The sequence below is a fragment of the Ixodes scapularis genome, unplaced genomic scaffold, assembly GCF_016920785.2.
Source record: "Ixodes scapularis isolate PalLabHiFi unplaced genomic scaffold, ASM1692078v2 PGA_scaffold2__306_contigs__length_199485367, whole genome shotgun sequence".
Lineage (NCBI taxonomy): Eukaryota > Metazoa > Arthropoda > Arachnida > Ixodida > Ixodidae > Ixodes > Ixodes scapularis.
The window spans coordinates 175,705,987-175,731,413 of NW_024609857.1; the positions used below are offsets into that span (position 1 = coordinate 175,705,987).

Sequence of the window (25,427 nt, forward strand, 5' to 3'; positions counted from 1 at the left end):
TTGGGTCGTTTCATGTTTTGCAGAAACAAAAGGCGGCTTCGGGAAGGCGAGGGGAAAACACTCATTGTGCGAATTTTGCCGGAAAATATGAGTCACAATCGGCACAAAAGTGATGTTTTCAGGAGTTCAATCTAATGATGAATTCAACTGGTCGTTTTGGAGCGCGCCGGGATCACTAGACCAGATCTGAGATAAAGCACATTTTTCGAACGGAATCGCTCCGCCTGCAGATCCTCACTTGGACATGACCACCCCTCCGGAATCGGCGGCTGCCTTCCTGTCATTTACCTTCCCGGGAATATCCTTCTCGTTGTCCTGGATCTCGATGCACATGTTTTCGCAATTGTGGCGCTAACAACACGTGTTCAACGCATGAGTGAAGTTAATCATGATGTGAAAGATACGTGTCGATAAGCGATGTGCATCAGTGTAACCGCGTAGCCCACTTGCCTCTTGATCGGAATACTCGCGAACGGTGTCCAAGTACGTCTCGATTTTCGGCCTCTTCTGCAGAGGTCCGAAAATGCAGCCGAATTTTGCGGGTCATACGAGCAAACATCGTCGTCGCTGCTGGTCGCGCCACTGCTGCCGACCGAGTTGCTCGAGCAACTTGACGACGAACTGTTACCACGAAGCAGCAGCAGCAAAGCGGACGGCACTTCTCGAGCGGCCATTACGAATTCTCCCGATGCGAGAAGCCCGGCGAGAAAGGAAGTCAGGTGTGCCCGTCACGGGCTGGCCAGGCTGGCTTCCTGTCGAATCCGTCGAAATCGGCGGAACGACTTTTCTCGGATCCGGATCGAGGTCTGGAGTGGGAGCTGATTCAAAACGACGAGTGGAACACGTTCGTCTCGATCCCGATCGCCCCGTGAAATAAGAGCGCTCCCACAAAGTCGATCCCGGTACGCTCCAAAACGACCAGTTTAATTCGCCATAAGTCACCGCAGCTTATCAGAGCTAGCAACAGGATTTTGTTGCTCGAAATAATGTTCACGTTTGCTCGTGCCGCGCCCACGCCAGCTTATACCGAAAAACTCGGAAAATGGCGGAATGTCAAAAATATATTTGATATATTGAGTATAAGATACTCAGAAATGTAATTTAGATACAATATCAAAGACTCTAGATCAAAAGTATTAGCCAGTTACCAATATACTTCAAAAAGTATTTGAGATACAGTGTCCTGAGTAGAGTGTTTGAGATAGGCGCTAGTCTGACATACCGCACGCGCATTCCAGATTACCTCAAGGGTTTTACACCGCCGATAAAAGTACTCTCTACCCACATGTATAGTAAATGCATGTAAAAAGCAAAGCGGCCTGCTCACACTCCGAACAGCGCTATTTACTTTCGCTGACCAAAGACAAATAAAGCCTACGTAGCAGAGTCTGCAGCGCGCTGGGCTCACACGCAAGTTGCTCGGGTTCGATTCCCGGTACAGTACGTCCTTTTCCCTCTGTTAATGCAAGTAGAGTATTCTAGACAATTGAAGAAGCGTCTAGGGCTTGTTTATGTACGGGAAAGGCCGAAGCAGAATATTCTTGGCTCTTAGAGAAGATTCGAAAGAAACTGCGCCCCGCCGTATGAGTTAGTCTCGCCCCAGCTCTCGATCCTGTTGTTACGGCTTTATTAACGCCCGCGACGCTAGCCTCCTTCTATTTTCTTTTGAGAGCAACTTCGCGCCCATTAAACGTTTAGTTTCCTTCAGTCATTTGCCGCCTGATCAATTGTCATGGGTGACAATATGGCCATGTACCCGTTATTTTGAATACATGGAGCTGAATGGCCTCAGTTGCAATCAACCGGCCTCATTTTTTCAATAACAATTTTAAGATAATCGCTTATATCTTTTGAATAACATAACCGTTACTCCTGGAACTTTGGCGTATGTTTTGGACCGCTAGAACTACATTTGGGTGCAGAAGGGGTGTTTGGCGATGTGTCGTTCATGTTTGCAGTAAAAAAAGAAAACAAAAAGCTGTAATATTGTTTGTTTGGGGACGGGCTGTAGTTGAGCACACATCAAAATCACGTTAATATTAATTGAGTAACATTTATAGGGACAGATTCGGTTTTTTTCCTAAGGCACGTTGTCCAGATGACGTCATAGTGTCAGGTGACGTCACCCCAAAGGCATTGCAAATGCACAATATTCGTAGGTATTTCGTGAGGTCCCGTGACAACGTGACGGCCTTGACACTAACGCAACGTGACATAAAAAGTCACGTGGCACAAGAACGCCATTTTGTCACGTGACGTGGCGTTTTTTGGGGCTTATCCCAATTTATTTCGAGCTTTGTCTTTTACTAACATCTTTCCGTTGCTTGCTGGCCGTGAATACCTGCATGTTGTGCAGGAAAGTGAACGCACCTGCCTTTTTTAAAGTGTGGGCGAGTATCGGGATGCCGCTCGATGGTCTAAAGACGCCCGTGCATTTAGTTTCCTTTATAGCACTGGATGAGCCATTCACTGGGATCTAAGAAGCACACCTTTAAAATGGCAATGACCCCCCCCCCCCCCCGCCAAATATTTTGAATTCACTTGATCATCCTTATAACCTAGGAAGCACAGCATGTGTGATTCGCGAATTATGCTTGAGTTATAAATTCTGTTATGCCGGTTCCCGGAGAGCTCATGTGGTTTCGGATTTTTTTCACTCACGACACACTCACGTACTCACCGGGCTTATCAGAATAATCGAGACTAGTGTAAATTCCCTCAGGATCCATAGATCAGTTTGCGAACTACACTTTGTCATTCTGGAGCCAGCTGCGTTGGACGACGGCCGCCTGCCACCATGCAGGGCCCCGTGAGGAATATGTACGATTATATATGCTTTAGATCCTGTTCGCCCCTTCCTCGTGGCGCAGAGCAAAAAGCACCGGCGGTGGATTGCACGTTTTGGGATTCGGCTTCCGCTGTGCCGCTTTTTTAAATTGGTGATGACGAATAGACATGCGTTACTGTAATAGGTCTTCTATTTGCCTTGTAAGCCGCTGGCTGTTAGAGATTACGTATGCCTTATGATTTCTTGGCCTACGTGTAAGGGGTTTTCGCTACATTCCGGAGTAATACTTTTCACATGAAATCTATTCCTTTAACACATTACGCGTTAAAGGGCTCGACTTGAAAAAAAAAAAAAAAGAACGCCCTGCAGAGGGACAAGGAGCAACAGCTCTTATTTTCTGCGCTTGTCTCCGTATTAAGCCCTTTTTTTTTTTGCTTCTCGTTATTCCTTGAATGCGCTCAGCACATTGCAGCAAATGGCTCATGCTTTGTCCCGCGGGAAAGTAGGTGTGCACGCACCTCTAGGAGTGCATAGAAGTGCATAGAGTGAGAACATTGCAAAAACACTCCTCTTTCCACGCATTGCTCCCGTTGAGTAAGGCAGCGGTTCTCCAGTGGGGGTCTGCGAAGACATTCTAAGAGTCCGCGAAGCCTTGTCCCATCAGTGAAACCCGAAAATAGAAGTTGGCTTTTTCTTAGATTGAGAAAAAACGTTCGAAGCTTTGGGTGAATTTTCTTGTGTGTACGTTACTGAGAGAAGTCTACTCCGCACAGGTCCTTACTTCTATTATTTTATTAAATAATTATCATAATTAATCTATACATTTCCCATCTCCCCTTCGCAAACGAAGTCGTCCATCATCGCCGCCTATCCACAAGGGGTCCGCAAAGCATCTATGGTTGAGAACCACTGCAGTAACGCATACCCAGGGCAGCATTGATCTCGAATCCGAATATTTAGCGTCCCCACAGCTACAAAAAAAATGTTCCTGACACCTTAAGAAACAAAGAGCGTGGCTTAATATTGTTTCGTTTCTTTCCTCGTGATGTTGTCTTGAACCAATTCTTGTTACCAAGTGTCGCAATCCCATTGACTCGCCACGCCTTGGCTTTCTTAAGCTGCCTGTGACCACAGTTCGTTCAGGAGAGGTTTACAGTTGCCTGTGCATTCAACCTACTTTTCTTTGAGAGCATTTTCCTCGCCATCCAGTTAGCATCGCCTCCCATAGGGTACGTGAGAACTGGAAAATAGGTCAACATTGACAAAGGATGAGAGGCATAGTTATTTCGAACATCACGTTTATTCTATGTTTAAAATGTTCTAACCACTAAAAGCAATGATGACACCTTTATACGAGGGTATGTTCAGATAAGAACGGTGATAAGGGTGTCGTGTCTATTTTTTGGTTTCAATTAAATTTCTATATGAGATCGAAGAACATGTTCATATATAAAAAAATGAAACCTTACTTTCTCAGAAAAACTGAAAAAAAGTCATTGTTTTTGTAAAAGAAAAAAAAAATTGCATTGCGTGGAGGTTGGGCAGCGATTTTCCCTATTGCGCGTAGACACTTTGAGGGCCACATAAATAACGAACAAAATGTTTTAAAATGTGAATATTCTTATGTATAAAGAAAGCAAACTGGTGTGTTTGGATTAGTTATTTTTATTTTAAGTTTATATTTAAGGTAAAATAATAAAGACAAACTTGACGTTCGAAGAGTGCAACATTTTCCAGGATTCTATTGTTTTAATTGCGAAATATAAATGTTTAACCCGGTTTATGCTGTAGTCAATAGACCTCTTTCGAAAGTCAAGGGCCGATTGATAAAAAAATCGGATCCACTGCACAATGGTGGAACAAACGACACCGCGCAACGTGCAAGTAGCGCGAGCGGGTGGGTTCGACTTGTGGTCCCGACAGTGTCGAATCAAAATGTTTATCGGCACGGTTCGTGTTCAAGTTCACGGCTTTCCTTTTAGTTCCGGTTCATTTAAGGGGAGCAAAAATAACGGTTCAAACCAGTTTGACCCGGTTCAAACGGTTTGCACGGGTTTGAGCCGCTAACTTGAGAATAGTCTTTCGGCGTGGTTTTGGCAATCGGCACTATTTCCGCCCTGAATAGAGTAACTATATAGAGTGTTGATTGTTTTGTACAATTTACTTTCAATTTCAGGTCCTGAAAATAAGACACTGCGTTACTTAATTTCAAAGGAACAGGGAATAAAATGTAGTTTAACATAAAAATGTAATTTTTATGCGACTCAACATTCATTTGTCTACCTCAATCACATATATTTTACCCGAATCGAAAGGTTGTCACAAAGTTTGGTAGGGCGTCTAAAATACCCGTGATTCGTACAACTTTGCATCGCAGTATTGAAAGCTGAGTCATAGTTGTTCGTTTCAACTAAAGAGTTAATTGCAGCGCATAATTTTATACAATAGGTTCATCTTTGCCGTATTTATATAATCAAGTATAGTTTACGATATGCGCTTTAGGTTATACAAGTTGCGGCCGCCAGGACCAAGACATTTGGCAAGCTTTGCAAAATTCGAATTCCACACGTACATACCTGAAATTGGGCACCGAAAAATAGTACCGCTAGAAGTGTTATGCCTATTTTTTTTAGAGCTCAGGTTTGAGGTACCGATCTATTAGAAACAAAGCAAAATCGGAGGCTGTGTATTTCATTTGTCATATACGAGCTAGCCTGTTTGTCGTCTGCACACTGGTTTATGCGTTCGCTCTCGGGAGGCTTGCTCAAAGCAAAAAAGCTAAAAACCAAAAGCAGAGGCTGGCGATGAGCAAGACAATTGCGATAATTAGTACTTTTAAAGAAATATATGAACAGTTCCCAGCTAAGATCAAGCTCAAGCCAATGTGAAGACGACGAACGTCCAGTATGAGGTATAGGATGTGTGAGGCCGCCATTTTTGTTCTATTTTTATTATTTCACCACTTCTGACTTGAGCTCTGAAAAAAAACCAATAGTGATAAAAGTTCTTGCAAAAGTACGTTTGAGTACCAAATTGCAGGTATGTAGGTTAAGTGTTCAATTCGAATCTTGCAAGGCGTGTTATATGTGTTAGTTCTTACGACCGCGGCCTGTATATGATAGCCGCGCAACGTAGCTAAAAGCAAAAGTATTTTCGAAATGTCATGAAATTGTTTTTTGGCAGGCCCTTTCAGTCTACCTTTTACTGAAACATTGAGCGGGAATCAGAAACGCTTGTTTTGGTAACCAACATTGTTTACACTCAGCACCGGGATGCAGGCAAAAATCGTAAAAAACAAAATAGTGATCGAAATTGTTCACTGCAACTTATACGGACATTCATACTCCAGGCGAACCTGGCTTAAAATAGCGCGTACCCAAGTGAACGTTTTTTTCTATTATGCAAGATAAACTGGCATACCCTGCTGTCGAGATTTGTTCTTTACAAGATGCCGGTCTGTTCCATTCGCAAACAAGCATCACCCTTGCTAATTGATGTTTTTTTGTTAAATATAACAAAACATTATTTTATTCTCTTCTCAACATGGCAGCTACTTAACTTCTCACTTTCTAGCGGTCTGCATGCGTACTTGTCATAATCCGCCATACATTCCTGTGTATACCTTGTTTTGTCCAACCCGCAGACACATAAAATTGCTATTCATCACATAAAAGAGGAAATAAATTAGTTTTTAATGTTTCAAAGATTATATTTGTGTCAGGAACACATAAATATTTTAGACTCTCCCAAGTCAATTTGAGCCTATTGAGAATAAAAACGCCGGCAAAGATATGCAGAGTATCTTTCAAATAATTTGCGGGTGCATTCACTTCAGATCAAATCAATTCAAATCAAATCAGTATATTTTTGTCACGAACAGTATATTCGTTACAAGGACGCTGAAAAAAAAAAGGTGCAGGATCGAAGCTTGATTAGTTCTAACGCCCCCAATTACGAGGTTGCAGTGACAATGGTAAGATGAACATGTACATACACAAGTGCACATACACATATAGAAAATGCGTGCAAAATGGTACCTTTTATAGTTGTATATTATGCGAAAGAAATTAGGCTTCCAGATTACAATATTTCTTGGATGGTGTGAATAATTACCGAGAATAATATAATATCAGGAGAAAACAAAGTGCTTAATAAGGCGGGTAATTTGCAATGGTATCTTTGAGTAACAAAACTTGTTCGAACCGTGTGAATACGCCAAGGGGCCCGATACCGTGATGGGTAAAATGATTGATTTCTTTGGAGCTTAGCAAGATTTAAAATAATTCTATTACTTTTGGTTGCAGTGCACTTACCATAATAATAGCGGACTTGAAAGATGTAATAGAAGATATAAGTCGACACGGTCAAAGCAGGACAACCACACAAACATAAAAACGAAAAGGAAGGCTCCTTAACGTTTCAATACGATGCGGCGCACAAGATGTCATTTGCCAAACCCAACCAAACCACAAGAATTCCTTACTTCTTTGAAGAATCGCTTGTTGCCGATATACGCGTAGGACCCTTCGAACTCTGAGAGCTTTGGTGCACATCCAATACGTTGTCAAGGAACATCCTAATAAGACCTCAGGGTTAGACGACAGATCGAAGCAGGTAGGACGAACGAAGTTCGAACTACTAGGGAAAACAAGCATACACAAAAAAGAGCAACTGCCAGCGCGCGCGCTTCCGGATCTCGGAGGCTATGCTTATCAGCGTGTGGCTCGCGTGCAGTTAATGTCCTCCTCTTCCTCGGGTCACGTGACAGAGGTGACTAGAGAAGAGGGAAAGGACGCGGTCAAGGGCGCAGGACACCGGGGTCGGGGACACCACCGAATCCTCTCCTCGGGCACTTTAGCACGAGGTGTTTGCAGAGGCTGCAAACACGTCGTGCTAAAGTAGGTGAATCGCGCGCCTTCCAGCACGCTTGAACGCTGGATGTGGCGCCGGCCCGACGCTCGCCTTGCGCCCGGGCAAAGAAAGCACGCAGTGCGAGATCGTAGTTTGTCTGCTGCAATGGTGGGCGTGCTCTCGCAATGCTTGATGTTCTTCAGCCACGTGTTCGCGCGTTACCTTCGCTGCGTCTTGAATTGAGGTGAATCGGAGTCTAGAAGTATATTCTTTCACGCGGTCGCGTCTTCTGCGAGAGAGATTCGAGCTGAATAAGTCAATTGAGGCAGCAAAGAACGACAACGTTTAAAAATTCTGTCAAAAATATTGGCTCAGCAACGTCGCATATTTACATTAAAAAAATGCTTATTGTTGTTGCAGTATAAGCGAACATCCGCGCAATCAAAATATAAATATAATTACTTACATTACGCGGACGATTGTAAATCGATGAACCGGCGCTCCCGGCTTTTCCGAAACAGACTAGCACTGCTGAAACTGACGTGCACATGCCCCCGATTTGTACGTTCAGTATTAAACGGGCTCCGGGGAGCCGTTTGATTAAACCGGTGCAGCTTGCCGGTCGCCGGCCACCCTTCTGTGGAACATGGTCACCGGTTTGAGCAAACGTGAGACAACTTTGCCCAAACGAGTGACCCCTTTGCCCAGACAACTGACCCGGTTGCCAAAAAAGTGACCTGTTTGCCCAAATAGGTGACCATTATGGCTCATACGGGGGACCCCTTTGACAAACTGGTGACCGGCATGGCTAAACGGTTACCGGTATGAACCAGTTTAGTTTCGTATGGGCGCCAAATGGATTTTTTTTAGTAGGGCGGCTTCATAAAGCCTCGACGGCCTGTGCGGGCTCCAGGCGCACTTTCGCCACCTGCTCCACAAAGAAGAGTCTTCAGGGGGAAATCAAGGTCGTAACATCGTATCTCCACAAGAACGGCAACGCTCGGCGGTTTATTCTTCGGATACTCAAGAAGCCAAACCAGTCACCCGTAAATAGGCAAAAAACGCATTTTTCTGTCCATTTGTTTTATTGTTCCTACGTCTCAGGGTTACTATGAATGTCATCCACCTGTTGGGTGCAGCATTCCACCTCCGGTCGCGTCTGTACGCCTTACATTAGCTGCACCAGCGAGGCCCTTGCGCGCGTCCTCGGTCGCTAAGGGATTGCGGTGACTCATAAGGGCCTGACAACAATCGGTCATCGACTCTCCTTCCGAAGGATTGGCTCCCCAAAGTAAAGGCCAAAGGTTTGGCCTATTGCATACCATGTAAAGATTGCCCGGCTCCATACGTTGGCGAAAGTAAGTGCTTCGCAGATAGGCTTACGCGACCCAATTACGATGTCGGGAAGAAGGATGTGGAGGCAAGCGCCCTCGCGGACCACGCAGAAGCAGCCGGCCACATAGTCGACTTGGAGGGAACCACTGTGCTAGCCTTGGAGAGGAATTGGCGAAAGCGGCTTTTCGTTGAGTCTTAGTTTACCCAACGCACAAAGAAGAACGTGAATCGTTCTTCGGGCTCTTTACCCAGCAGCTACGTCTCGGGACTGCGTGACGTCAGCAAAGCTCACTACATCTGTACGAGCATTTAAGCGACGCGTGTTCTTTCCCTCACTCACCCGTGAAAAAAGGACCGAACTGGTCCCGCAACGTCGGGTAAATGTTTATTAATTTTTTTATTAGAGTACCTATTTTTCGCGTAATACAGTCTTCAGAGCACACAATTCTGGCTAATCCACCCAAGAATCGCTAAGTACATAGCACGAGCACGCATTTAGAAAGCTGTCTTCCTTTGTTGTTATAGTCACCAAGGATCCGTCATAGACGCTTGTTGGATTGCTCGTACACCGTCTTCGTGTATAGCGGTGGCTCATGACCCATGTCGAGCTAGATGGTCATCGCGCTCCCATAGACTTGTTCGTAGAGAAGGGCATCCAACAACTTGAGTACTGTAGTATCGGATGCACCGATAGAATTTTGAAATACCCGGAGCCAATTTCGAATCTATTAGTGGTTCTGGGAAGGCTGACCTCTGTCACGCGCTTGCAATTCCACATGGATATGGAGAACCTTGCGTCCTTGTGGGGTCGACTGTGCAGGTGCAGTTGTAGGCAAAGTTGTCCGCTCGTCGTGATGTTCAGGAGATCCTGTCGAGCTGTGACCCGAAGATGATGTGTCAAAAGGCAAGACACTCTCAGAGCTCTGCTCGGAGGCTTCTTTCGAGTCCTCGGTTTGCGTAAAGAGGCAGCTCATTGTTGATCCTTGAATCTGAAGGATTAGTGCTTTGACGGCATCCATTGCAACAATGGTGTGTCAGTATTCGCTATATGAAAAACATCTAGGCTAAACTCTCCTTGAACGTCACTGTTGCGTTGAACGCTCCAAGGACTTCAATACGTTGCCGTGAGTAGTCGAGGAGAATTAACAGTGGTGAGATAATTTTTTCGACATTCCTGAAATACTTTTGAAATTCTTTGTTTTCGATGATGGACACGACGAGCCGGTGTCTAAGAAGAACGAAGGTGGTCTATCATAGACACCTACTTTGTAGTGAATAACCATCAGGGAAGGCGCTACATGGCAAACTTGTGTCTTGTCATCCTTTTCATCGGAGAAGATTTCGTGGTTTCGCACGTGACTTTGACGGCGGACAGGTCAGCGCCTGCTGCGACACACCGCGCTGGAAATGTCTGATCTGGCCGCAACCGTTGCAAACCGTTCCTAGTGCTGTGCACGTGTCGTAACTCTGAATCCACAATCTACCCCGAATCCACAATTTGCACATAATCGACCATCCCGATAGGCCTCGCGCCGCTTAGGTGTTCAGGCTTGAAATGCAAGGCGCGGCTCTCCCAACGCAGTGGATGGAGTCGATTTCTGGTCGTTATACCTCGGAGCACCATAGTCAGATCTACTCCGGGCGAAAAGGACACACTCACATGACTCTTGCTGAAATCGCAAGCTGTGCCGGTCGCCGTGACGCAGTGGAAGTTTCTGTCTGTAGTCAACGGTTTAGGGCTGCGTGCGTGACGTTGAATGCGAGAGGCTTTTCCGTGATAATGGTTATCTCTTTTGCTTCGGCCTTGACCCTTTCAATGTTCGGGACGATTTTTCATAACTTCCTCAAAAGGAAGGGTGCTATCCAGGAGCAGCCGTTCTTGAATTAACTAGATAGTAATCCGGCCGTGAAACATTTCCAGATGTTTTCGTCCTGTTTAGAATCGAAGATGGCCGGAACTGCCATATCTCGAAGGGTGGTCAAGAGATCGGACCAGAATTCTTCGGTCTGTTGACAGCGCCGTCGGAAGCGGTGACGCTCCAGGCTAAAGTCGCACGACCTTTTGAAGTGCGCGCTGAGGGCGTCGACAGCCTGTTGGTAGGCATTTGTTGTCAGCAATCCAGAAGTGGCTGCCGCTGACGTCGTTGCTTTCGACGGCACAGCGAAAGGGCGGAAAAAGGAAGACCCGTTGACCCTCTATTCCCAGGCAGTGGCGGAGCAGGTATCGGCGGCGTTCTAAGGGCAGTACATAGGACACAGACGCGCACATGTGACATTCTAAAAGCGAAATTCATTGCTCCCAGAGAATTCCGGAAGTCCCTGGCTTGTCCAAGAAGTCTGGAGGCGGCTCGAGTCCAAATCCCTTCATGCTTGTTTGCCAGAAAGGATGCGGTGTCTGGAGACCCGGTCTGCAACGACCACTGTTGAACGCGGCTGCCACGACACTCAATCTTTAATCTATTCGGCAAAGAATAGGAACTAGAAAGGGCAGAGGACAGAAGAAGACGAAGTGATAATTAACAAAAAGCAGTGCCTCCTATATAAGTTACACTATGCCTGTCAGGTTCTCTCCAAGAGGTGTCCAGGCTCGATGCTTCACCGCACAACACGCAGGACCGGCTAGGTAGCGCCGCCAGGTCGATGTTCGTGTTCCTTTTTTCTAGCATGTAGTATTTACATTATTATTAAAGATATATCATATGCATGTTTTTTTAACAACATATGGAACACTTTTCTGAATGTGACGATCATGATTCTAACGAATTTCGCTGAGGCAACATGCCTTAACCACGAAACAAGCACGGCCAGGCCTTGCTTGTGCAGCGCGAACGCTGAGAACGCTTGGCCGCATGCCCGTCTGCTTCGGAAGCAGCTGGGGGCTTGGGCGGTTATCTTTATTCTTTATTCTTCATTCAGGTAGCTCCTGCAGCGCCGTTGAGGCATTATTGCAGGGGGCGAACAACATAGAAAAAAAACATTTCTGCATTTGGGGCACAAACAGTTTCAACACTTAAATTGTTCCAATCCCTAATGGTCCTAACAAAGAAAGAATTTTTGCACAGTTCCGTTTTGTTGGAATATTCGCGTATTTTGTGGATATGATCTTTACGTTGGGAAATATAGTAAAGGGGTAGAAGGTAATGAAAACCATTAATACCAGTGTGTTTATTATAAATGCTATATAGAAATTTTAAGCGCAAATTTTTCCGCCTAAATGTCAGCAAACCCCAGCCTAATGTATTCTTCATGTCCGTGACGCTCGAAAAGCGGTCGTACAGCCCCAGGACGAAGCGTGCCGCACGATTTTGGATCCTCTCTAAAGCGTCTATGTGATTTTGCTGAGCAGGATCCCACACAGTGCAAGCATAATCTGTAAGAGGTCGAACGTAGGCAAGGTATGAAAGTTCTTTTATTTTTTGTGTAGACCTTTTTAGATTACGCTGGATAAAACCGAGTGCCCGTCCCGCCCTCATGACCACATCGTCAATTTGCGCATTCCACTTGCAGTCTGCTAATAAGGTCACCCCCAGGTACTTTACTTTACCGTCATTTTTTAGTGGTTCATTATTTAAATAATACTGAGTGTGAAGTTTATTTTTTTTGTTGCGGGTGAAGGTGACATGTACACATTTGCTGACGTAGAACTGCAATTTTGATAGACTGCACCAGAGTCGCGCGCATAGAAATAGTTGGCGCCGGGTCCTGTGCGGGTGAAATGTAGGAAATATGTGTAATATTCTACTGAAAACATCGCGATGGTTTCAATATGAAAAGTGTCGGTCAAGGATATTGCATTTCTTGCTGTCGGTGCTGCTTGGGTGCGACATCATTGAACCTCCTACGGAAGAGATGGTTGGCTTCACTACACGGCAGGTTTGTGCGTCTAGGTTGCTCCATCGCACGGCAGCCACACGTATTATATGCCCTCTCCGCTCCGCTTCCCAGTGCTTGGAGCCGACAGGCATTGCGTAACTATAGGAGGCGCTTCTAAAGGATACAACACCGCTGAAGTAGAAAGGCATTGTTGGGAAGATGTAAATCAACAAATAACCCCGAAATAGAGCACACGAACTCACACCGACGCGAACATCTCAATCCAATCAATGGTTTGTTGATGCGGGACGACGCGGTTCTTGACTGCACCATATGTCTCGTGCGCTCCGGTTTGTTTGTAAACACGAGTTGGTGTATTGTATTTAAACAGCTTCGTCCCTCGTGCTTTTGACATATGTATCAGATTGCAAAAAAGAGCCAAATCGTTTATGACATGATTTTGATTTTTTTTTTCAATTCTAAGTATATATTTACAAGAAGCAGTTATCAGCCATTTGATATGTAATAAATTCGACTTACAAAATAAGTACTTGTGAGATACGGCGTCGTGGTGAAAAACAACATCCAACATAGATATATAACGGCAGTTTATTATCGTGGTAGCGGCAGTTGATGATCGTTCCGGTGAATCGCGTGCCTGGATTGCAGATCATCGTCTTCGAGCTAAACAGTCCGCTTTTATATTTTCCTACCACCGGAGACGGAAGTAAACCCCCTTCATGCTTTAAAAGTAGCGCAACGTGTGTCGATGCACGTGGCACGTGCAACGTGCAGCCCTTCGAAAGATGATGACGGCACAGCGGAGGACTGAGTTAGATTTCAGACGCCATATTCTTTCTAGAAGTGTCGCTTGGCACGTCTCTCGAGTATTTCCACATCAATGAATGGCGCCACTTTCCCCAGGATGGAAGGACGTTAGACGGAACATGCGTCAGCGGGAGTGGACGATGACACGGTGGTGGCTGTGTTTCTTATCGGCCACGCAGCGCTGCGGGCGGCCGTCCTTCGCAGGAGTAGACGACGACGAGGCGAAGGCTGCGTCCAAATGGTGGAGATAGTGCGCCGCCAGAAACTCTTTAGTGCGTATTTTAAATACTTGTAGTTTAACTGGCGCCACTGCCTATGCCACACCGGAGAGTTTAATATTTACCGTCGCCTTCAAACGCGTTGTTACTATGGTGTGTGCGGGGTCAAAAAGCACGACATTTTTACCAAGAACAACTGTAAAAATATAGAAAGAGCGAAACCTGATTGAGTGACAGCTGGTATAAAAATCTGAACATCTGCCACTGCCGTGGTGAAAGCAAAACGATATTTTTTTTTTGCCGCAAGATGACAACAGATGCCTAGAGAAGGTCAATTCACGGCTGAAGCCTGACGCTCGCCCTCTCGCGGGCGCACAAGGAACCAGAAGAGCGGGACTGCAGCGGAGACGATGGCTAGAACTGTCGGCCTTGGTGCTGCTGTTATCCGCATGGTTCTGGTCGGTGTGTTAGTGCATCACGCCGTTGTAACAAAGAAAAGCGATTGTGCTAATATTGGAAGTTTTGTGTTCCACTTCGCAACTTTTAGTAGTCAGCATGCTCGTTTTCTTCGCGCACCTCAACTTCTTTGTCACCTGTGGCGCGCGGCATGGTCCTGCCCTGAACGCTTTGTATTTGTAGGAAAATCAATTAATTTTAACACATTGACCAGCGTAAACGGGCAGTGGCAGGAAAAACATTGGAGAATCGATCACCGTCTCTTCCGCCATCTTGCAACTACCGCCTCGCCACCAATACGGCGTTGGAGTTGCGAAAATACCATTCGAGTAATAACCTTCTGCGAGCAGCCATCTTTGTGGGACGTGCTTTCCCTACGAAACCTCAGGCGGCGGGCATGCATCCATAAACGAGTGACTCGGCATTTTATGCCCAGGGAGGGGCTTACATTCGGTATAAACATAGCACAATTGATCGACGGCTGGGACTTCGAAGCTGTCCACTGCTGGAAGGTGGCCAAAACTTATTGCGATTGTTTGTTCCTGTGGGAGCCTGATAGGAAAAACGTCAGTCGAAAAGCAATTCCTTCTAAAAAGCTCTTTACCACCTTCGTGGGCGATGAGTGTTGAGAATGTAGCGTCTTGTTCAGATGTGTTAGTTGCAACAATTATCCGTTTTGGGTCAGATTGTTGCGATAGTACTCGTTTGATGAGGAACCCAGAACGGCTATTTCTTTTCGAGGACTCTACTTTCCCAGTAATCAATCCCTTCTGTTGTTGACTCGGCGTGTGAAGTATTGCTAAACAACATTCAGTTGCCTGTTTCTTTTTTTTTGAGTTGAAGATATGTTTATTATATATTTTATACTACAATAAATTGCAAAAATTCACATAGCCGTCGCTTCGAGCCAGATAAAAAATGGAGGTGCCATGGCAGAAGCGAAAGCATTCAAAACCTTCACAAGCGGAAAAGGAAAAAAATCTGTCCAGCGAATTAGCCATTTATATTGTCACGAATGACAAGTGATGAGGCGATAATAACTGAAGAAACTAAACGTTTATAGGGGGCGAACTTGTGCCCAAAAATAAAAAGGAAACAGAAGACAACAGCAGAGTGCCGCGGGTGTCGAGTTCGGCGAAAGAGCAGATCGAACGCTGGGGCGAAACTGACTCCGGCTTGCCACGCGGAGCCGCTTTTGTACACGCGTGGGCTTCTGGAGCATCCGGCGTAGAAGGTTTGGAGCGTAGAACATTCTAACCTCGAATCAGCACCCCCCCCCCCTTCTCGCTCCACCACTACTGAACCTTCAAGCACTGCACAAAAGGCGGACTCCACTCAAATATTGGACATCAAAACATCTCAACGAGAACACCAACGAGAAGAGGCACTTCCCCAAAACCAGACTTCTGTCAAAACACCGGCCGAGAGCAAAACCCCGGAACAACATTTCTCACAAAGACAAGATTGCACGGGACCATCCTACAGCCAGATACTGACCACAAAGAGGCGCAATGAACAACATCCTCTCCGTATTGACCAAACCTTTGACCGTTTGCAACCAAGCTCTGGAGTCTGGTCTGCAGTCATCCTTGCGGCAGAGAAGCCCGTACGTGATTTCCTTTCACAGTTTTCGTCTCCAGTTGCTCGACTTGCGCTACAGGCATTTGAATTTCTTTTCCGTCTTTTAGTTGCTCTTTTCAAGTAATTCATGGCACAATACCGATCCACCTCTTCAACACGGGAGGTGGGTGAGCCGGCCCGTTCACAACCCTGATCTGCACTTTCACCGTTCTCTTCTCCTTCACAATACACAGCTCCCGCCATGCGCGTTCCAACTTTGCATACATCATACGCCCAAACGATTCAGCGCCCCCATGCATCCGCACAGCAGGGTTCGCACCGGAACTCGCAAGTATACGACGTCTTGAACACGCCTTCGAGCTGCTAATGAATGAGGTCGGGATCATTCGTACCATACAAACCGAGATGCACTACGTGAAACACGAATTCCCACGCACCGTCGTAGTAGTTCAACAATTAGTAGCCAATATGCAAACGATGGCTGGCGCGCAAACACCCAGACTTATTAACATCGAGGAACCTTTATCTCCTACGTTATCTCAACATGGCGTCCTCTAATAGTTCGCTAACAATTTGGCAGTGGAACTGCCACGGTCTCCGCAGAAAGAAACGGCTTCTCCTACAATTTATCCATAAGCAGACAAACAAACCTGACATCATCCTGGTTCAAGAAGCTAACAGTCCTATTACATTACCTGGATGCGATCACTTTATGCAAGGCAGCATCACCAAAAATGATAAACTAACCCCACAAGGAACCCACATACCGATTACTACCATCACGTACGTAGCTAGGCATATCCCAGCTATTCAAATCGACACCGCCTCTATAAACAACTCAACTCAGGAGCAGGTTATTGTACAATGTCGCCTCAACAATCGAGATGTTATCATCGCCAACGTGTACTGGTCTCCAGGACTCGACTGGCCATCTGTGAGGTGGATAGACGCGTATACACAGCAACACAAGCACATGGACATCATTCTAGCTGGTGATTTTAATGCGCATAACACATCCTGAGGCTATACACGCACCACCAAAACCGGGATGCGTCTCGAACGCAAAACTCAGGACAACAGATATACGCTCCTTAACGACAGAACGGACCCCACGCGACAGGGCAACAGCGTTGAGCGAGATAATAACCCAGACCTCAGCTGGCACCGCGGTGTGGGAAATGCCACGTGGACGAATCTTCACGACAACCTAGGCAGTCCTCCTCGCATCAAGCTGATCCTCGCATCAAGCCCCGCCCCACTCACTCAGGCCCAAAAACGCACCTCACTGACTGGCACCGGTTTCGATTAGACCTAGACCAGGTACACGGGCCGACAGATCTACAGTCCTGGGTCAACGCCATATGTGAAACGAAATCAAAGCACACTAAAAATATCACACGCACCCCTGAACACCCGCAAATCGACTCTCATCTGCTTAACCTTTGGAACAAGAGACACAGACTAGTCCAAAAATGGAAGAAACAAAAAGGAAATCGTGGCCTTCGCAAGGCCATCCAACAAATCACGCTAGATACTGAAGAATACGCGCAACAACTTTGTACTGAAAACTGGCTTGAAACGTGTGACCAGCTAAGTGGTAAACTCCACACTCCTAAGGCGTGGAAAAGTTTACGCACGCTTCTAGGACAGGGCTACACACGACACACAATGGACAAAATTATGATGCACTCTGGCAAGACGCGAGAACAGACAGCAGAAGAAATTTACCAAACGTTCTATCCCATCGTCCCGAGTACAGAGCCACTTCCTAGCTATCCACCCGAATCACTCGACCAAATGGACACAGGAATCAACAGCAACTTTACGGTAGGTGAGCTACATGCGGCCCTATCTTCGCTCAAACGAAACACGGCTCCAGGCAAAGACGGCATTACTTACACTACCCTCTGTAACCTCCCACTTCCACAATTATAACAGCTTCTTGAATACATAAACACCGCATGGGAATCTGGCACCCTTCTACAAGAATGGAAAGCGGCAGTGATAATCAAAATCCCTAAACCCGGCAAGCCCCCAACTCTATTACCAACCTTCGTCCGGTATCCCTCACATCATGTGTAGGCAAATTAATGGAACGCATAGCCCTCAACCGTCTCAATTGGTACATAGAAAGTAGTGACGCTCTCCCCCACACAAGGACAGACTTCCGATCACATGTCAGCACTCAGGACACCATGCTTCGAATCTCGGAGGACGTGTACCAAAATCTTAGCCTAGTCCAAACCCGAACAATCACGGGTGTAGACATACACAAAGCGTTCGATAACGTACCACATTCAGCCATCCTTACCAACCTTCTGACACTACAACCGGGCACTCGCCTCTACAACTATATAAAAGCTTTCCTAACTGGTCGTTCTGTACAAATCCAAGTCAATGGAGAGCTTTCGACACCCCGAGCACTAACTAGCGGCGTCCCTCAAGGTTCCCTTTTTTCCCCCACTCTCTTTAATATTGCCCTACTTCACCTACATGCCCAGCTCAATTCTATATCACACCTGCATCACAACATTTATGCAAATGACATTACAATCTGGTGTTGTAAAGGATCCCTTGGACAACAGGAACACACGATCCAGCCAGGTCTGGATATCATTCAGAACACCACCTGAGCAGTATTGGCCTCAAATGCTCTCCCACCAAATCTGAATTCATTGTAGTTACCAATCAAACAGGTCGTAAAGCAGAAGAGCAACGTGACAGCATCAAGCTTCACATTGACCACACCCCTATTCCTCGCCGCTCTCACATCCGAATACTGAGATTCCTCCCACAGGACAATGGCAAGGCCCACGTATGGATGGACACGATGCTCCGGCAGCTCAATCAGATTTACCACTTGCTAAGTAGAGTAACGCGCAAAGAGGACTCAAGGAACAGGAGCTTTGCAGGATTATCGAGGCCCTTGTGTACTCCCGTGTGCTGTACCAGCTTCCATATCTATCCACCACCAAGACTCAGCTCTCCATATTGGAAGCAGCGCTCGGAAGATACACCAGACTAGCCCTGGGAGTACCACGATTTGCCGCAAATTTTCTAGTGGCCTCGACTGGTTTTTTTAACACACTTGAAGAACGTACCACTATTTGCCGCCAAGCACATATTGCAAGGCTTCAAACATCCCCCCAAGGCCGCAAGCTCCTCGAGCATCAAGACTACGACACCACCACCTTGCCTCCTTTTCCACCACCCCCACCCCCACCGTGGGAGTCCCTATCCCGCGTCACAGTCATGCCCCCCGCGTCACAGTCATGCCCATACCTCAGCATATGCATCCGGACAAATAAGCTGCCCGACGTACACAACTAGTCCAACGGATAGACCGCGAGACACCAAGACCGGATACCACATATTACTACACAGATGCCAGTCACAGTCCCAGCAGAAGCATAACGGCTGTAGTAGGGCCTGGCTATGAGCATATTAATGAACACAGCAATGTCCCGACCGCATCCGCCGCGGAGACCCTAGCGGTTCTTGAAGCCATCACTCGACCTCATCATCCTACTCATCATATTTGCATTCGAACAGATAGCCAGGAAACATGCCGCAGTTTTCGGGATGGTGCGCTACCCGGACATATCCACAGCCTTTTGCAACGTCACCTTGACACGCATCCCTCCCTCCATGTTACCTTGCAGTGGATCTCCGGACATCAAGGCGTAGAGGAACACAACCGAGCTCATGAGCTCACCCGCTTTACGAATTTTCCGGGTCCTCCGTGCCTCTGGCCGTCCGACTATGACCTCAAAGAACACCGAAAACTCTTGCATAAGGAGCGTACATCTTTCTTAAGATGACTACGCGCTAACACCGCCACAATTATCGCTCCCCCCAATCCCTCTCGCGGGAGGACAGCGCCATTCTCCCCAGACTTCAGACCAATTCGGTCGTGACTCCCCTTTTTCGACACTATACCCAGGGCCTTGCCGGACGCCCGAAATGCCCCAACTGCGGCGAATACCCCTCTCTAGAACACTGCCTGTGGCAATGCTCCTACATTCAACCTACCCTCCTATCCTCTCTTTCCTCCCTATCCTACAGTCTCCAACCTCACTCATGGACGGACTTGCTGAGTCCACCAACCGATGCCCATATTCTCCTGCCGGCGCTCATTCAGCACGTGAAAAACGTTTTGGGTGAGGACTGGTGGGTGACTAAATACAACTGAGCGTATAAATAAAGAAAGTTTTTTGTCTCTCTCTCTCTCAAATTACCGAGGAAGATCGCGTCCGCCACTTGTTCAAGGGGCTCTCACAAGACCTCTTCGCCATCGTCGCTCCCAAATCGCCTACGACGGTTAAACAACTCATCACCGAGTGCAAGACATATGAGCAACTACAGAGCGTCCGCATCTCCAAGCCTCCTTTTGATCGCCTACCAGAGGTCTCTATTTCCTCTCTTCCTAATCTTGATCTACCGACGCTGATTCGCGGTATTATTCGGAAAGAATTGCGATCATTTTTAGACCAGTTCCGTGCGTCTGCCGACACTCCCCAACCTCATCCCCAAACGCACAGCGTGCAGAAAGTTGTGCAGGACGGGCTCCGCGCTGCGTTGGGTTCATTTACACCAGCGACCCCGACATGCACCTCTGCGCCGCCCTCACCTGCACTGGTATGCTCAATGCCACACGATCCGCAACCCTTCTATTTACCGCATTAATCCCCACTCACGTCGAGACCACACACCCCTCGCCGAAAGTGCGACATTTGGAGGACTGAAGACCAGAGACACATTTGTTTTTACTGTTGCACACCCGGTCGTATCGCCCGATATTGCCGCCGACAATCGAATGCCAACGAGTACAGACGCTTCCCTGAACCTCGCCCACGCTATTTGACTGATGACGACGCTCGCCCTTTTGACAACCAGCCTCAAACTCAAGCCCCCTTCTCACATCGCGACATCCGCCGAAGCCGATCTCCGTCTCCGTATCCTCGACGACCGCGTTCGGTGTCGCCCCTCAACGTCGCCGCTGCAACCCACCAGACGTCAAACTGAAGCCAGCAGCCTGCGTCGCCCCAGGAGGTTAGACTGCAGTAACAAATTGCTATATGAATCCTCCGACTGATGGCCCCACTACTGTTGCTGTTGAAATAATGGACAAAACATCATAGCCCTCGTCGACACTGGTGCCGCCAAATCATGCATTTCTGAGAGTTTTCGCCGACGTTTGCGGAAAGTGATGAGGCCAGCACCCGGACGCTATTTACGTATGGGGAATGGAGACTTGGTTCAACCTCTCGGATGTTCAACCTTATTCGTGATTATTGGTGCAAATCGTTACATTGTCACCTTTACAGTTCTCTCCAGCTGCGTTGCCGATGTAATACTAGGCTGGGACTTCTTGGCATTAACGGATGCCGTAATCGACTGCGGCGAGCGCCAGCTCCATTTGAACTGTTCTGATATCAAAGATAATTCTGACCCGCATCGCGTTCTCCTCCGAACTCTCCAAACTACAACTGATATAAACCTGCCTCCATTGACTGCTCGTGCCGTAACACTCACGTCCAATATGCATTTCCAAGACACTTACGGACTTGTTGAGCCGCTGCCTACCAGCTTCACGCAGAAAGGCTTGCTTGTACCCTACTCCACTGTAGACGTCATTGGAAACCGTGTTAATTTATACCTTACAAATGCCTCAGCCGTTCCAATTATTTTACCTAGAGGAGCTGCAATCGCGATCATTCGAACTTACCAGCACGAAATGTACAGTACTTTGTTAAATGACAATTCCATTCCTATCCCGCTTCAATTTCAAAGAATGTGTGCTCCACCGCCCTAACAACGCAGATGATTGACACCAATTTGCATACAGACCAACGGAACGCTCTGGTCAATCTCCTGCAGACGTATATTGATTTATTTGACTTTAACCGATCACCGCTTTGAAAGACATCGGAAGTGCACCATCAGATCCCCGACACTGGCCAGGCATCTCCTATAAAAAAGCCGTCCATATCGTATACCCCTTGCAGAACGTAAAGTGATCCAAGACCACGTGACCGATATGCTAAAGAGCGACATTATACAACCCTCAACAAGCCCTTGGTCGTCTCCTGTAGTTCTGGTGAAAAAAAAAAAAAAGACGGCTCGTGGCGTTTCTGTATTGACTACCGGCGCCTGAACAAGGTCACTAAAAAGGATGTTTATCCCCTCCCTCGCATCGATGATATGATGGATTCACTTCAAGGCTCGTCCTTCTTTTCTTCATTAGACCTACGTAGCGGTTATTGGCAAATCCCGGTAGCTGAAACGGATAAGCCGAAGACTGCATGTGTCACCCCAAATGGTCTTTTCCAATTTAACGTGATGTCTTTCGGCCTATGTAATGCTCCAGCGACGTTCGAAAGAATGATGGACACCATACTCCGCGGCCTAACCTGGAGCGCCTACCTCTGCTATGTCGACGACGTCATCGTCCTTTCTGCAACGTTCTCAGACCAGCTACGCTGTCCCGCCAGATTTTAAACTGCTTTCGCGCCGCTAATTTGCAATTGAACTCGAAAAAGTGCAAGTTTGCAGCTCAGGAACTCAAAGTGCTGGGCCACCTTGTAAGTTCCAAAGGGATCCGCCCAGACCCAGGCAAAGTTCAAGCTGTCTCCGACTTCCCCATACCCAAAAACCAGACAGATTTCCGCGCTTTTCTAGGACTTTGCACCTACTTCCCCAAATTTATACCCCGTTTCTCCGATCTCGCCTAACCACTTAACCTGCTGCTGAAGAGCGGCGTCACATTTCAATGGGGCTCAACACAAGCAGCAGCATTCCAGTCTCTCAAACATGCCTTGATATCGGTTCCAATTCTCGGTCATTTTGCACAGGGGGCAGAGACAGAAATCTGAACGGACGCTAGTGGATATGGAATCGGAGCTGTCCTGACTCAGAATGTAAATGGGAGTCCTCGCGTTATTGCGTACGCCAGCCGAACTCCCAGCTAGTGTGAGCAAAATTACAGTATCACAGAACGTGAATGCCTAGCGCTCATTTGGGCAATCTTGAAATTTAGACCATACCTATATGGTACACACTGTAAAATTGTTACTGCCCATCACGCCCTATGCTGGCTTGCGAGCCTTAAAGATCCGACTGGCCGCTTTGGACGCTGGTCCCTGAAGCTTCAGGATTACAGTTTCACTGTTTTATACAAATCCAGAAAGCGGCACGTTGATGCAGATGGCCTTTCACGTTGTCCGTTGCCCTGCGACACTTCACCTGAAGCCCCTACTGACCCCGTGCCTCCCATCACTGTATTGGATACTATCGACATCGCATCTGCCCAAGCATCCGATACCACTTTGAAACCTTTAGTTGATTGCTTGATGGGGATCCCTGGTTCCGCCACTAAGCGTAAAACAACACCGAGCTCGCCTTTTCACTCTTCGCGATGGGATCCTTTACAGAAGAAACTACGAGCCACATGGACGGACCTGGCTACTGGTTGTTCTCCGAGACCTCCAACAAGTCATTGTGCGATCTCACCACGACGACCCTATTGCAAGACACCTCGGCTTTGCGAAAACCTACTTCCGGGTACGTGCAGGCTACTTTTGGCAAAGGCATGTTTCGCACCATCAATAAGTACATTCGGACATGCCTTCCCTGTCAGATGCACAAGACACGCACCAAGCAGTCATCCAGCCCTCTTCAGTCCATTACACTGCCCGATCGACCATTCCAAAAAATTGTAATTCACTTCTTGGGTTCCTTTCCCATGTCTGCAAGCAATAACCGGTGGGTAATTGTCGCCGTGTATTACTTAACCCGGTACGCCGAGACAGCTTGCGTCCCAGCCGCCACAGCTCAAGAGGCAGCGAACTTTTTCCGCAACAGATCCTCCTACGACATGGAGCTCCTCAGGCAATATTAAGCAATCGGGGCACCCCATTTATTGCTAAACCTCTCGACGAGCTTCTCCGCCTATGCAACACAGTTCACAAACTAACCAGCGCCAATCACCCGCAAACCAATGGGCTAACAAAACGATTCAACCGCACGCTGTCGCAAATGATGTCCATATACGTTGCAGAAAATCAAACACAATGGGACGTTATTGTACCATACGTTACTTTCGCATACAATACCGCTCGTCAGGCCACGACGGGCTTCTCGCCGTATTATCTGCTATTTTCCCGTCAACCCGCCACCACTCTTGACACCATATTGCCCTTTGCGCCTGATTCTCCGATGTCATCTTATCCTTCGGAGGTTGCCGGCCGTGCCGACGATGCTAGACGACTGGCGCGTCTCACAACCCTTCAATCTCAGCAGCAACAACAGCTTCGACACGACGAGACTCACAACGACACCACGTACGAAGTTGGCGATCAAGTTATTCTCGCCACACCAATTCGTAAGCAAGGAAAATGCGAAAAGTTGCTCCACAAATACATCGGCCCATTTCGTATACTTCGCCGCATCTCTTCTACATCCTACGAAGTAGAGCCTGTCGCACCTACCCGAGATTATCGCACCAAATCACGGGATATTGTTCATATATCACGATTGAAACGTTACCATGCACCCCACCTCTGAAGACGCCATTGCCGGTGGCCGGCCCTTCTACCGCCGGGGGAAGTGTTGGATAGAAGACGACGAGGGGCCGAGAGAGGATTGTCAAGCGCGTGCACTGGCTCGGTTCAGTGGCTACTCAGAGCATTGCTCCGTGTACGGCAGCGAATCATCTACGCCATTAAATCACTCTTTGTCACCCTCACCATATATATATATATATATATATATATATATATATAAAGAGAGAGAGAGAGAGATAATGGGGCATGGTGGCGGGAGGCCGAAGGCATGGGTATATAACTGAGAAGAAAAAAATCTTTGGTGAAAACAGCAACCACGGACTATTTATTCTTCGACGTATCGGCCGGGGTCCGGCCTTCGTCAGGAAGAACTTTCACATATGAACGCGGGTGGTATTTATACAATGCTACGGTCGAGTCCAAGGTTTAAAAACGGTGGGATGACGGTTGGAGTTTCCAAAGAAGCGCAGGAGGAGTTCCAGATGGGCAAACATTTATACAATGCTACGGTCGGCTCTGTATTTCGGCGGGGTGACGGTTGGAGCTTTCGCAAGAGGGAAGCGAGGGCAGTTCGTACACGAACTGCCCTCGTATACGAACTGCCCTCGCTTCCCTCTCACGAAAGCTCCAACCGTCAAAATCTACGAATACGAATCTACGAATCTACGAATCTATTTATTCGCACCTCCACCAAAATGTTACGGTGTTGTCGTTGAAGGAGTAGACAGTCTCTGTCGGTCGGCTTTTATTTGGAACTGCCGGGCTCAGCTCGAGCTGTCGCGCGCCCTAGCCATTTGTCTGGTGCGCTCTTTTTCTTCATCTATATAACATTACACCCCCTTTTGTTTTGCGGTCGTCCCGACCGCTATTAACAAAATAGATATGTAGGCATTTTTTTTTTGTAACGAGGGTGGTGGTGGTTTATGAGGTGGGTCGGGGGGTGTAGGGCTTCATGCGGGCGACGTGGACTACATCGGAGGCTGCTCGGCGTCG

The 25,427-nt window shown here is 47.3% G+C and overlaps 1 pseudogene; it reads right to left on the bottom strand.

Annotated features, from left to right (window-relative positions):
* Positions 1–25,427, bottom strand: part of LOC115328070 — a 124,568-nt pseudogene that overhangs the window by 92,781 nt on the left and 6,360 nt on the right.